Here is an 11803-nt window from a genome sequence, read left to right on the forward strand (position 1 = left end):
GGCCTCGGGGTGACTAAGCACCTGACCTGGGCGCCGGGGGTGGGGGGGGCTGGGCGGGGCATGGGTCTCCCCGGCCGCGGCTCCGCGAGACTGCGATAGGCGGGCGCAGAGGGGCCGGCCCCACCCCCGCCCACTCCCGCCCCCACTCCCGCCCCGTTCACCGGCGTGCCAGCCACCAGCCCGCCCCAAAGTGAGGAGCTTGGGGGACCGGGTTGGGGGAAGTGATCGCTGCTTCGGTGTTCACCGCAGCCCCTGGGGCCCGTGGGGCGAGGAAGGCTGAGCGCCCTCTTTTATTTCATCAGCCTCCGGAGAGTTCCCTCCATTATTTTGGAGGCTGCTGTTGCTCAGAGTTTGATCCGCAGGCCATCCGGAGTGCTTATTCCTGCGCCCGAACTCAGATCCACTGAATGGAAGCCTCTGAGGGCCAGCACTCTACACGTGAAACAACAGTCTACAGCTTTCAGGTGAATCCTAAACATATTTAGCTCGGGAAACATCGGAATAACGAGTTTTGTGATCTTCGGGACCCAGGGTAGTCTGCCCCAAGGTAATCCACTGTGGTATATTGATTATTTCGAACTAAGATCACCTGAGAAGCAGCAAGAGCAGGAAGAGCTCTCTGAATCCTCTGTCCCCCTAAAAGTACGAAATAAATCTCCATCATAGGTGCCCTCTCAGCTCCTGAAAGGTGAAGAGACAGCCTTATCACAAGTTATAAAATTCAAAGTTGTAAAGCCTGTATAACCCTGACCTGTGTGGTTCAGTTGGTTGAACATCTTTCCATGCACCCCAAGGTCCATTCCCTGTCAGGGCACATGCCCAGGTCGATCCCTGTGGATGTTTCTCTCTCTAAAAGCAATAAAACATTTTTTAAAAAAAAGATTGAAAAAATATGAGAACTAAAAGTAACACTTGATCCTGGATGAGTTTCCGATTTGGCACAATTGGCAAAATTTGAATATGGCCTGTATAATGGTACTACATCAATATGAAATTTCCTGAGTTTGGTCACTGTATCATTGTTCTTGAGATACAACTGAAGTATTTAGGAGTTAAGTGACCAGCCCTGGCTGGTTTGGCTCAGTGGTTAGAGGATTAGCCTGTGGACCAGACTGTCTCGGGTTCAATTCCCAGTCAAGGCATGTTCTTGGGTTCCAGATTCGATCCTTGGCCGCAGTCGGGGTCTTGCAGGAGGTAACCAGTTGATGTGTCTCTCTCACATCGATGTTTCTCTCTCCCACTCTGTCTAAAAATCAATGAAAAAATATCCTCCGGTGAGGATTAACAACAACAGAAAGAGTCTGAGTCAGAGAAACTTGGATTCATATCATACCACAAGCAAGGTCATGGTTACTTAACCTCTCTGAGTGTCGATTTCGTCATCCGTGAAACCTGGAGCTGATAAGGAAATAAGCTTGTCAAAGAGAAAAATTTAGAATGGAGGAAATGACCAAGCAGAAACTGGAAATGGTAAGCAGAGCAGTGTAGATAGGCAGCTTGAAAGGAGTCATGGGAGATGGGTGAAGTCCTGGAAGACCTTGGTTGTAACCAGGCACAGGTGTTTAGACATTACTCCATAGGCAATAGTCAATGGAGCCCTGGCCGGTTTGGCTCAGCAGTTAGAGCGTCGGTCTGCAGTCCAGAGAAACTCGGGTTCGGTTCCCGCTAAGGGCACGTACCTTGGTTGCAGTTTGTCCCCGTCGATGTTTCTCTCTCTCTTTTCCTCTCTCTCCCTCCCACTCTATCTGAACAAAAAATGGAAAAGAGTGTCCACGGGTGAGGATAAAAAAAAAAAAAGTTACTGGAGATTTTTCAGAAGTGTGTTTACCTGGAAATATATGAAATGAACAGTAGACGGTGAAACTGGCAGTATAGAAGGCAAAAGTAATAGGTAGTAGTATTGATAACAGGGAAGGAACAGACCCACCTTTGACAAGATCGGGGGAGGGTTCAAGAGTCAAAGATGACAAATCTTTTTTTTTTTCTTATTCCTCACCCGAGGACATTTTTCCATTTTTTGTTTAGATAGAGTGGGAGAGAGAGAGAGGAAGAGAGAGAGAGGGAAACATCGATGTGAAAGGGACACATCGAGTGGCTGCCACCCACGTGACCCAACCAGGGCCGGGACAAACTACAACTGAGGTACGTGCCCTCAGCGGGAACCAAACCCGGGTCTCTCTGGACCACAGGCCAATGCTCTAACCACTGAGCCAAACCAGCCAGGGCACCCAAGGATATTTTTCTACTTATTATTAGATAGAATGGGAGGGAGGGGGAGAGAAAGAGAGAGAGACATTGATGTGATAGAGCCATATGGACTGATTGCCAACCACATGACCCCAACCAGGGCTGGGGAGGAACTGCAACCAAGGTATGTGCCCTTGAACCGAATTGAACCCAAGACTCATAGGTCCACCGGCCGACACTCCAACTGCTGAGCCAAACTGGCCAGGGCAAAGATGACAAATCTTGAATTGGGAAATATGGAAGGGGAAAAAAAAATGACTCCATTAAGCAAACATACAGAAGATGAAAGGAAGTAAAAGTCTAGGACTCTGCTAGTTTCAAAGGAGAAAGGAACTTTTTATCACCTAATTACATAATCCCCATGCAACATATTGAAACCAAAGGTTCATGAGGTATTATTTGGAGCTAAATCATTTTATTTTCATGTATTTTTCCTTTTTGCTTCTGACAGGTGGGAAGGAGAACAGGTAGCCCCAAGCACTTGAAAACTTCTGACTGTATCTAAATTTTCTCTTTAAGCCAAGAAATGTCAGCTAAAGTAAAATTCTAGTTAATGCAGTTAATAAAAGATCGTTCGGGGATGATATTAAATGCTGAGAATAAAAATCAACTGAGTTGCCAGGCCAGTGTGGCTCAGTGCATTGATCCTTGTCCCATGGACTGAGAGGTCCTGGTTCTGTTCCCAGTTGTGGGCTTGGGTTGTGGGCTTGATCTCCAGTAGAAGGCTTGGGGGAGGCAGCCAACGGATGTGTCTATCTCTCCCTTCCTCTCACTCTAAAAATAAATAAATAAATAAATAAATAAATAATCAATAAGAACATATTTAAAAAATAAAAACATTAAAGAAAATCAACTGAGTTATTGTTCAAATGTAGCAGTCTTTTCCCCTTTTTAAAATTTATCTTTATTGTTGAATGTATTACAGATGTTTTCCTTTTTTCCCCCACTGACCCCCTCCACCCCCGCTCCCACCTACCCACCCACCTTCACCGCATTATTGTCTGTGTCCATGGGTTATGCATATATGCATATAAGTTCTACATGGAAGTATGGAACAGACTGATGAATATCATAGCAAAGGGGGGTTGGGAAGAGACTAACCAAATGTGGCTATCTTATGACATCATGATAAATTAGCATGATTTGTGAGGATCACACAGCAGATCCTCAATTATTTCACCTTTTAATAATTTAATCATTAAAAAAATTTTAACACTAAACAAATGTAGGTGATTTCCACAAATATACTGTGAAATATTTGTCAAAATAATAAACAAATAGCCTGGCTAGTGTAGCTCAGTGGTTGAGCGTCAACCCATGCACCAAGAGGTCGCCAGTTTGAATCCTAGTCGGGGCACATGCCCAGGTTGTAGGCCATATCCCCAGTGGGGGGCATGCAGGAGACAGCTGATCCATGTTCTCTCTCATCGATGTTTCTATCTCTCTCTCCCTCTCCCTTTCTCTCTAAAAAAAGAAAAATCAATAAAGGAAAAAAAATTAAAAACAAAGAAAATAATAAACAAATAATATGTTTGAGCTAAGCACTGTGCTTATGTACTTTGTGAGGCGCGGTTCTAAGAGCTTTACACGTATCCTTTCTTCAACCCAAGAAATACATATTATTATCTCCATTTTATTACTTTTTTTTATTTTTATTTTTTTTAATCCTCATCTGAGGACATTTTTCCATTTTTTGTACAGACAGTGTGGGAGGGAGAGAGAGGAAGAGAGAGAGAGGGAAACATCGATGTGAAAGGGACACATCGAGTGGCTGCTACCCGCACGACCAACCAGGGCCGGGGACAAACTGCAACCGAGGTACATGCCCTTAGCGGGAACCGAACCCGGGTCTCTCCGGACCGCAGGCGGACGCTCTAACCGCTGAGCCAAACCGGCCAGGGCTTTTTTATTATTCTTTTTACCACCTCCCAGCACACCGTCTCCCTATTATCTCCATTTTATAGATGAGACTGGCTCAAAGAGGGTAAATAACTTGCATAAGATTACCCAGCTGGTGAATGACAGAGCAGCAGTTCAAATCCTGAAGGCCTAACTCTGAAGCCTGTTCTCTTAACCATTACTGCAGAGAAACCATCATAGATGGTGTACTATGGTGAAAACAAGATCCAAGATTTGATTGATTGATTTTAGATAGAGAAAGGAAGAAACATCGATGTGTTGTTCCACTTATTTATGCATTCATTGATTCTTATATGTGCCAAGATTCTTTTTAAATGATATTTTTTGTAGGAGTGATTTTGTTGAATATCATTTTTTAAAATGCAGCCTTTCTCTTCCTCTGCATTTTTTCTATAATTTGTAGGAAATACATTCATGACCCATAAGTTACTAATATATATTACAACTTTGTGCTATTTGAAGTTACAGGTGAAAAGCTATTATGTTGGAAGTTGGTAACAGTACAATATAGTCCCTCCTTATCTGTAGGGAATAAGTTCCAAGACCTGCCAGTGGATGCCTGAAATTGCAGACAGTACCGAACCCTAAATGTGCTGTTTTTTCCTGTACATGCATACCTGTGGAAAGTTTAATTTATAAATTAGGCACAGAAAGAGATTAATAACTATTACTAAAAGAGAACAATTATAGCTCTGGCCAGTTTGGATCAGCAGTTAGAGTGTCGGCCACAGACCAATGAATCTCGGGTTCGATTCTGGTCAAGGGTACGTACCTCGGTTGCGGTTCATCCCTGGCCCTGGTCAGGGTCATGTGGGAGGAAACCATTTGATGTGTCTCTGTTACATCGATGTTTCTCTCTCTCCCCCTCCCTCCCACTCTATCTGAAGATAAATAGAAAAATATCCTTGGGTGAGGATTAAAAATAATAACATAAAAAAATAAAAGAGCAATTATAGTAATATACTGTAATAAAAGCATATGTGAATATGCTCTTTCAAAATATCTTTCTGTAATGATGTGAGATGATACAATGCCTACGTGATGAGATGAAGTGAGTGAATAATGTAGGCATAGTTGATGTAGCGTTAGGCTACTGTAAGGGTTACTTGAACACAAGCACTTCGAGGCCACAATAGTCGATCTGATAGGCAAGATAGCTATTAAGTGACTAAAGATTGGGGAGTGTCTACAGCATGGAGACATGGAGACACTGGACAAAGGGATGATTCATGTCCTGGGCAGGACGTAGTGGCATGAGATTTCATCACAGTACTCAGAATGGCGCACAACTTAAAACTCATGAATTGTTTATTTATTTATTTTTCCATTAAGATATTCGGACCACAGTTGCTGTGAGTAACAAACTGAGGAAGGTGGAACAGTGGATAAGAGGGACTACTGTACTTCTATAAACAATCTGAGAAGTCTGGACAAGAAATAGTTGTATTACAAAGAACCTTGCTCATATAGGTTGCTCAATGAAATGTATTTTTCATGAAGTATATATGAAGATAATTGTAGTCATTTATGACGATAAGAATATGAGGAAAGGAATAAAACAAACATTACTTAACACAATTTCAGTGTTTATTAAGGCAAAGGATAAACACTGAAGAGACAGAACTATAACTGGTTGTGAAATTAACAAAATACATGTTTTATAATGAGAAGGAATCTTTGAGAGGAAATAGCAAGTTTGCTTTGTTGGGAAACTGGACAGTAGCTCAACAGTCACTTCTTGAGGGAAATCACACATGTAGTGAATAGCTCTTTTACCCTTTGATCTCAAATTCATTGTTTTACAAATGTATTTGAAAATATAAAATGGGGAAGGTCATAAAAAAAGCTTTAGAAATAACACTAATATTCCTATTCTGAATCTAAATATGTGGTATTATTTCTGTAACTATTTATAAAACAAAACACCCTCCAATTTGACACATAAAATTAACCATCATACAAATTCTGAGGTGAGCAGGAATTTTGTTTGTCATGTTTGTGACTACGTTCCCAGCATTTGTTACAATACCTGGAGCACAGTTGTTGCTTCATATTTGTTATTGATTGAATGAATCAAGTATATAATATTTGAATCATGGATCCTCATATAATAATATCATTTCTTGTCTAAATTCACCCTTCCTCTCCTCCTCAAATATGGCTTATCTAAATATGGCTTATAAAACTACCTGTGGAGCCCTGGCCACCTGGCTCAATTGGTTGGAGTGTCTTCCCATATACCAAAAATGTTGTGAATTCAATTCCTGGTCAGGGCACATACCTAAGTTGTGGGTTTGATCCCATTCGGGGCGCATATCATATCAATACTTCTCTCTCTAAACTCAATTAACAAAACAAAACAAAACAAAAAACTTACCCATGGAGCTTTGAAATAATGGCTCCTAAATCAGAATCTCTGGGGAAGAAGTCCATAATAAGTTAAATAATGAATGTCCTAAAAATATATTTACTCTGCTTTTTCTAAAGAGAATTTGGGATATCTAATACCTTAACCAAGTTAACAATATAAGAATAATATGGCATTCCAAATAAATGGAAAAAGCATTGAGTGCTATGAAGACAGAGCAAGGAGTGATCATTTTGGTTGCTGAACACTGAAACCACTGTGGAGGTTTTGACCAGTTTACATTTTCTTTTAAATCCTCACCTGAGGCCCTGGTGGATTTGGCTTAGCAGTTAGAGCATCTAACTGCATCAGCCCATGGACCGATGAGTTGTGGGTTTGTTCTGATCAAGGGCATATACCTTGGTTGCGGTTCGTTCCTGGCCCTGGTCCGGTCATGCAGGAGGCAACCAGTCGATGTGTCTCTCTCACATTGATGTTTCCCTCCCCTTTTCCCTCTCCCCTTCTCCCTCCCCCATCCCCTCCCCCTATCTAATAATAAATAGAAAAAAATATCCTCAGGTAAGGATTAAAAAATAAATAAATCCTCACTGGAGGATATTTTTCCATTCATCTTCAAATAGAGTGGGAAGGAGAAGGAGGGACAGAGGGAGGGAGAGAGAGAAACACTGAAGTGAGAGACATCAATTGGCTGCATACACACACGTACAACCCCAACTAGTATGGGGGACCAAACCGCAACCGAGGTACATGCTCTTGACAAATCGAACTGCAGCTCTTTGGGTGTTGCTCCAACCGCTGAGCCAAACCAGCCAGGGCAACAGTTTTAAATTGTTTATATTCTTGTTCATATATTTTAATTTACATGTATAATGGATCACTGGATTTAGATAGGAAGCTAAAGGATATTTATGCTTAAATACAAGTTAATAAGTGACATAAAAATATTAATCTACAAATTCACCACAAAATATTTTCTACCAGATCATCAGATCAAAATTCTTAACAGTCGTCCCTCACCACTTCGCACTTCGACTTCTGTGGCTTCACTCTATCACAGTTTTTTCAAATACTATACTATATTTGAAAAAACCACGATAGAGAGATGCTGGAAAAGTTGAAAGTCAAAGCACAAAGTGGAGAGGGATGACTGTATATAAATAAAGAATCCTCGTGGAAACTCATTTATTGTGGTAGAGTTTGGAACTGATTAACTGCTATAAACAAGGGCCGACTGTAGAGCACATCAAGATGTCTCTAAAACAAAGTTGAGAAGTGAAAGTAAAAATTAAATTGCTTTTGCAATTTAAGTTTTCAATTGTTGGGAATAAAGCCTAGGGAAAAAGAACTTTTTTTTTATCCTCACCGAGGACATTTTTCCATTTTTTGTTCAGATAGAGTGGGAGGGAGAGAGAGAGAAAACGTCGATGTGAAAGGGACACATTGAGTGGCTGCCTCCTTCACGACCCATACAGGGCCATGGACAAACTGCAACCGAGGTACATGCCCTTAGCGGGAACCGAACCCGGGTCTCTCCGGACCGCAGGCCGATGCTCTAACCGCTGAGCCAAACCAGCCAGGGCAAAACATAAAGCTTTTAGAAAATAGGAGAATCCTTCAACTTCACAGTAGACAAAAATTTCTTAAAAAGCAATAATCCTAAAAGAATATTTGACAATGCCTGGCCAGTGTGGCTCAATGGTTGAGTGTTGACCCATGCACCAAGAGGTCGCTGGTTTGATTCCCAGTCAGAGCACATGCTCAGGTTGTGGGCCCGATCCCTAGTGGAGAGAATGCGGAGGGCGGCCAGTTGATGTTCTCTCTCACTGATGTTTCTCTCTCTGCCTTCCTCTCTCTCTAAAATCAGTAAAGAAAAAATATTTAAAAAAAAAATTTGACAAATTTGTTTTCAAAATTAGAAAATTCTCATCAAAATATTAAGAAAATAATGAGGTTAACTACAGACTGAGAGACATGTTCAGATCTGACTGGTACTGAGGCTATCTAAAGAACTCCTACAACTCATTAACACAGTGGAGAAACAACAGAGTTAAATAGATTTGAATAGATACTTCAAAATGGAAGATTAAATGAATGGCCAATAAGCACACAAAAAAGTCCTCAATATCATTAGTGACCCTGGAAACAAAGGCAAGCCACTATGAGAAATCACAGCACATCCACCAGAATGGCTAAAATAAAATATACCTAATAACAATACCAAATGTGGGCAAGGAGGTGGAAAAATGGAACCACTCATACATTGTTGGTGGGAAGATAAGATGGTATAGCCAGTCTGAAAAATATGGCATTTTCTTACAAAACCACATAGGTGTTTACTATATGACCCTAAAATTGCACTCTTGGGCATTTGTCCCTCAGAAATAAAAAACTTCACCTAAAGTTCACTAAGAACCTACAAATAAATGGTCATAGCAACTGACAGGGAGCAGTTTGTCACCCCAAAATATGCTTTTTGGGGCTATATGATTTTAAACTGGTTACTTTTAAGAAAACAGAAGACTCAGGAAGAACCTTTGACCTTACCATTAAACTGCTGTGAATCCAAAACGGACTTTAATAAATCTGACAAGTTCAGTGACAGAAAAGTAACCTCACAGGATGATCTGATCATCAATTCTTAACTAGGCAGGTCCTGGTGTGTAGTCACGCCCCCAAATTTATAACTTCTTTAGCAAAAGTTTTATCTTCACCTTAAACAATCCCTGTCCATTATTCTTGTGAATCTAGGCTTATACACCTTTGAAATGGCAGCGTTAATCCTCTTTTTCAGACCCCTGGAAGTACAAACACCCTCCAGGTAGCACATAATCTTGTTAACTATCCTGTAATCCAGTCAGAGAGAAACCCACCCCGCTTTGCTTTCTCCCACTTGCATGCAATCTTCCTTACATTCCCTCAATTCCAAATGTATAAAAAGAACGGCAAAACTGTCCTCCAGAGCATTTTGATATCTTGCTTCCTGGCACGTTGCCAATTTGGTTTAACTAAACTCTTATAAAACTTCTCTACAGGTTTGGACATTCTTACATGGACAACACTGTACCATGCACTGTGTTCAGTCCCAGTGAGATTGCCACAGGGTAAAGGCCACCATTAAACTATTCCAATCTAGATCCCCAAATCTCTGTAAAAATTACCCTTGACCTCCCCTCTGAGACACGATTGTTAAAATATTGTTCTACCTTAATGCAGTAAATATGGTGTGTCTTTTTAATCCTCACCCTAGGATATGTTTGTTTTCCTTTGAACTGATTTTAGAGAGAGAGGGAGAGGAAGGGAGGAAGGGAGTGAAAGAAAGGGAGAGAGAATGAAATATCAATGTGAGAGAGAAACATCAATTGGTTGCCTCCTGTATGTGGCATGACAGGGGATTGAACCCTCAACCTGGGTATGTGCCCCGACTGGGAATCAAACCCAAGACCTTACACACTCCAACCGAGTCACACCGGCCAGGGCTCTGGTGGTCTCCTTTTTTTTGGATATATGTTTATTACTGAAAATATTACAGATGTTCCTTCCTCCCCTCCCCCATCCCATCTTCATTTTTTTTTTTTAATCCTCACCCGAGGACATTTTTTGATATTTTGTTCAGATAGAGTGGGAGGGAAACATCGATGTGAAAGGTACACATGGAGTGGTCACCACCCACACAACCCAACCAGGGCCTGGGACAAACTGCAACCGAGGTATGTGCCCTTAGCGGAAACTGAACCTGGGACTCTCCAGACCGCAGGCAAACGCTCTAACTGCTGAGCCAAACCGGCCAGGGCCCACCTTCATTTTTTGTCACCAGTGTCTATTGGTTATGCCTACATGCATATAAATTGTTTGGGGGAATTAACATAGACAATTGTAGGGAAGAGACTTCACAATCAATAAAGTTTGGGAAATGGGTATGACTTCAAGCAATCTGGAGTATTTGGGAGTATCACTGTATTGTCCCGACAGAGTTATCAAAAGATTTAGGAATATAGGAAGTCAGAGAGGAAGAAAAATATCTAAAGGAGTATATCCTATCAAAATGAAGATAGTAAGAGCTGTAGAACTTCCTTTCTTTCCTGTCTTCATGAAGATGACAAATGAGAACATCTGGATGAATCAATATAGTCAATTATTTAATTGATATGTCATTATAATTTGTATTACTTCGAATTTTGAGATTGTGTCCTCATATGCTGCATGTTCATTTCCAGGATGCAGTTCTTAGGCTATGTACAAAAAAAGCCCTCTGTGGTCCTAGCTCCAATTTACCTCTGTGTACCTCCACTCAAACTTTAAACCGCAGTATTTTAACTGCTGGCAGTTCCTCTGCATTGTTTTCTAAATTTGAACTCTCACTCTTCTCTTGTACTGCTATCCTCATTCCTAACTTTACAATTTTGTCAGGATGTATTTCAAGAAAGCCTTCCCCCAAGCCCTGGGGTAGGATTTGGTAGCACCCTGGAGTATTACTATCACAGCACTTAGGCATTGTGTTGTCTTTACCTGTTTATAAGTTTTTCCCACCAAAATGAGTTTCATGAGGACAAATTCAGTAACTTACACGTATTTGAATATCTAAGAGTTCTACAGTACCCGGCATTCTGTGGGGTTAAATAAATGTTTTTTGAATTAAATTGAAGGGTGAGCCCTTGCCGGTTTGGCTCAGCAGTGATGGAAGGGTCGCGGGTTCAATTCCTGGAAAGGGCACGTAATGGGTTGCAGGTTCCATCTCTGGCTGGGAAGGCAACCAACGGATGTCTCTCACTGATGTTTCTCTCTCTTTTCTACTCTATCTAAAAATGAATGGAAAAATATCCTCAGGTAAGGATTAAATCCAAAGCATGAAATCTCGTTAAGTTGCCAGGACCTCCCATAGCTTAACTGGTTGCAGGTCGGCAGAAGCGCCCTAGAGGTGAGTCAAGCCATAGCAATGAGGTCGTGAGGTCACATAACTGTGAGGCCAAGTCATTAACAATAATACCGGTCGGCAAAACTGAGAAGAGCGAGAACAGGTCTCCAGGGTCTGGAATTAGGTGCCAGCGCCCACTTCTGAATCATCTTTCCGCAGGCACCACAGACCTCGGCAGGGGCCCGAACCCGCTGGAAGCGGCAGGCGCTTCCGAGGAGAGTGGTGCCCAGCAGCTCGGGCCCCAGAGCCCACGGCCACCCACTGCGGACGCCAGGCCCAGGGCAGGCTGTCTCCCACAGCGTCGCCGCGCGTACTTCCTGCCGCAGTCGGTGTCCTCGAGCTCCTCGCAGCGTGCG

This window comes from Molossus molossus, unplaced genomic scaffold (assembly GCF_014108415.1).
Source record: "Molossus molossus isolate mMolMol1 unplaced genomic scaffold, mMolMol1.p scaffold_m16_p_9, whole genome shotgun sequence".
Lineage (NCBI taxonomy): Eukaryota > Metazoa > Chordata > Mammalia > Chiroptera > Molossidae > Molossus > Molossus molossus.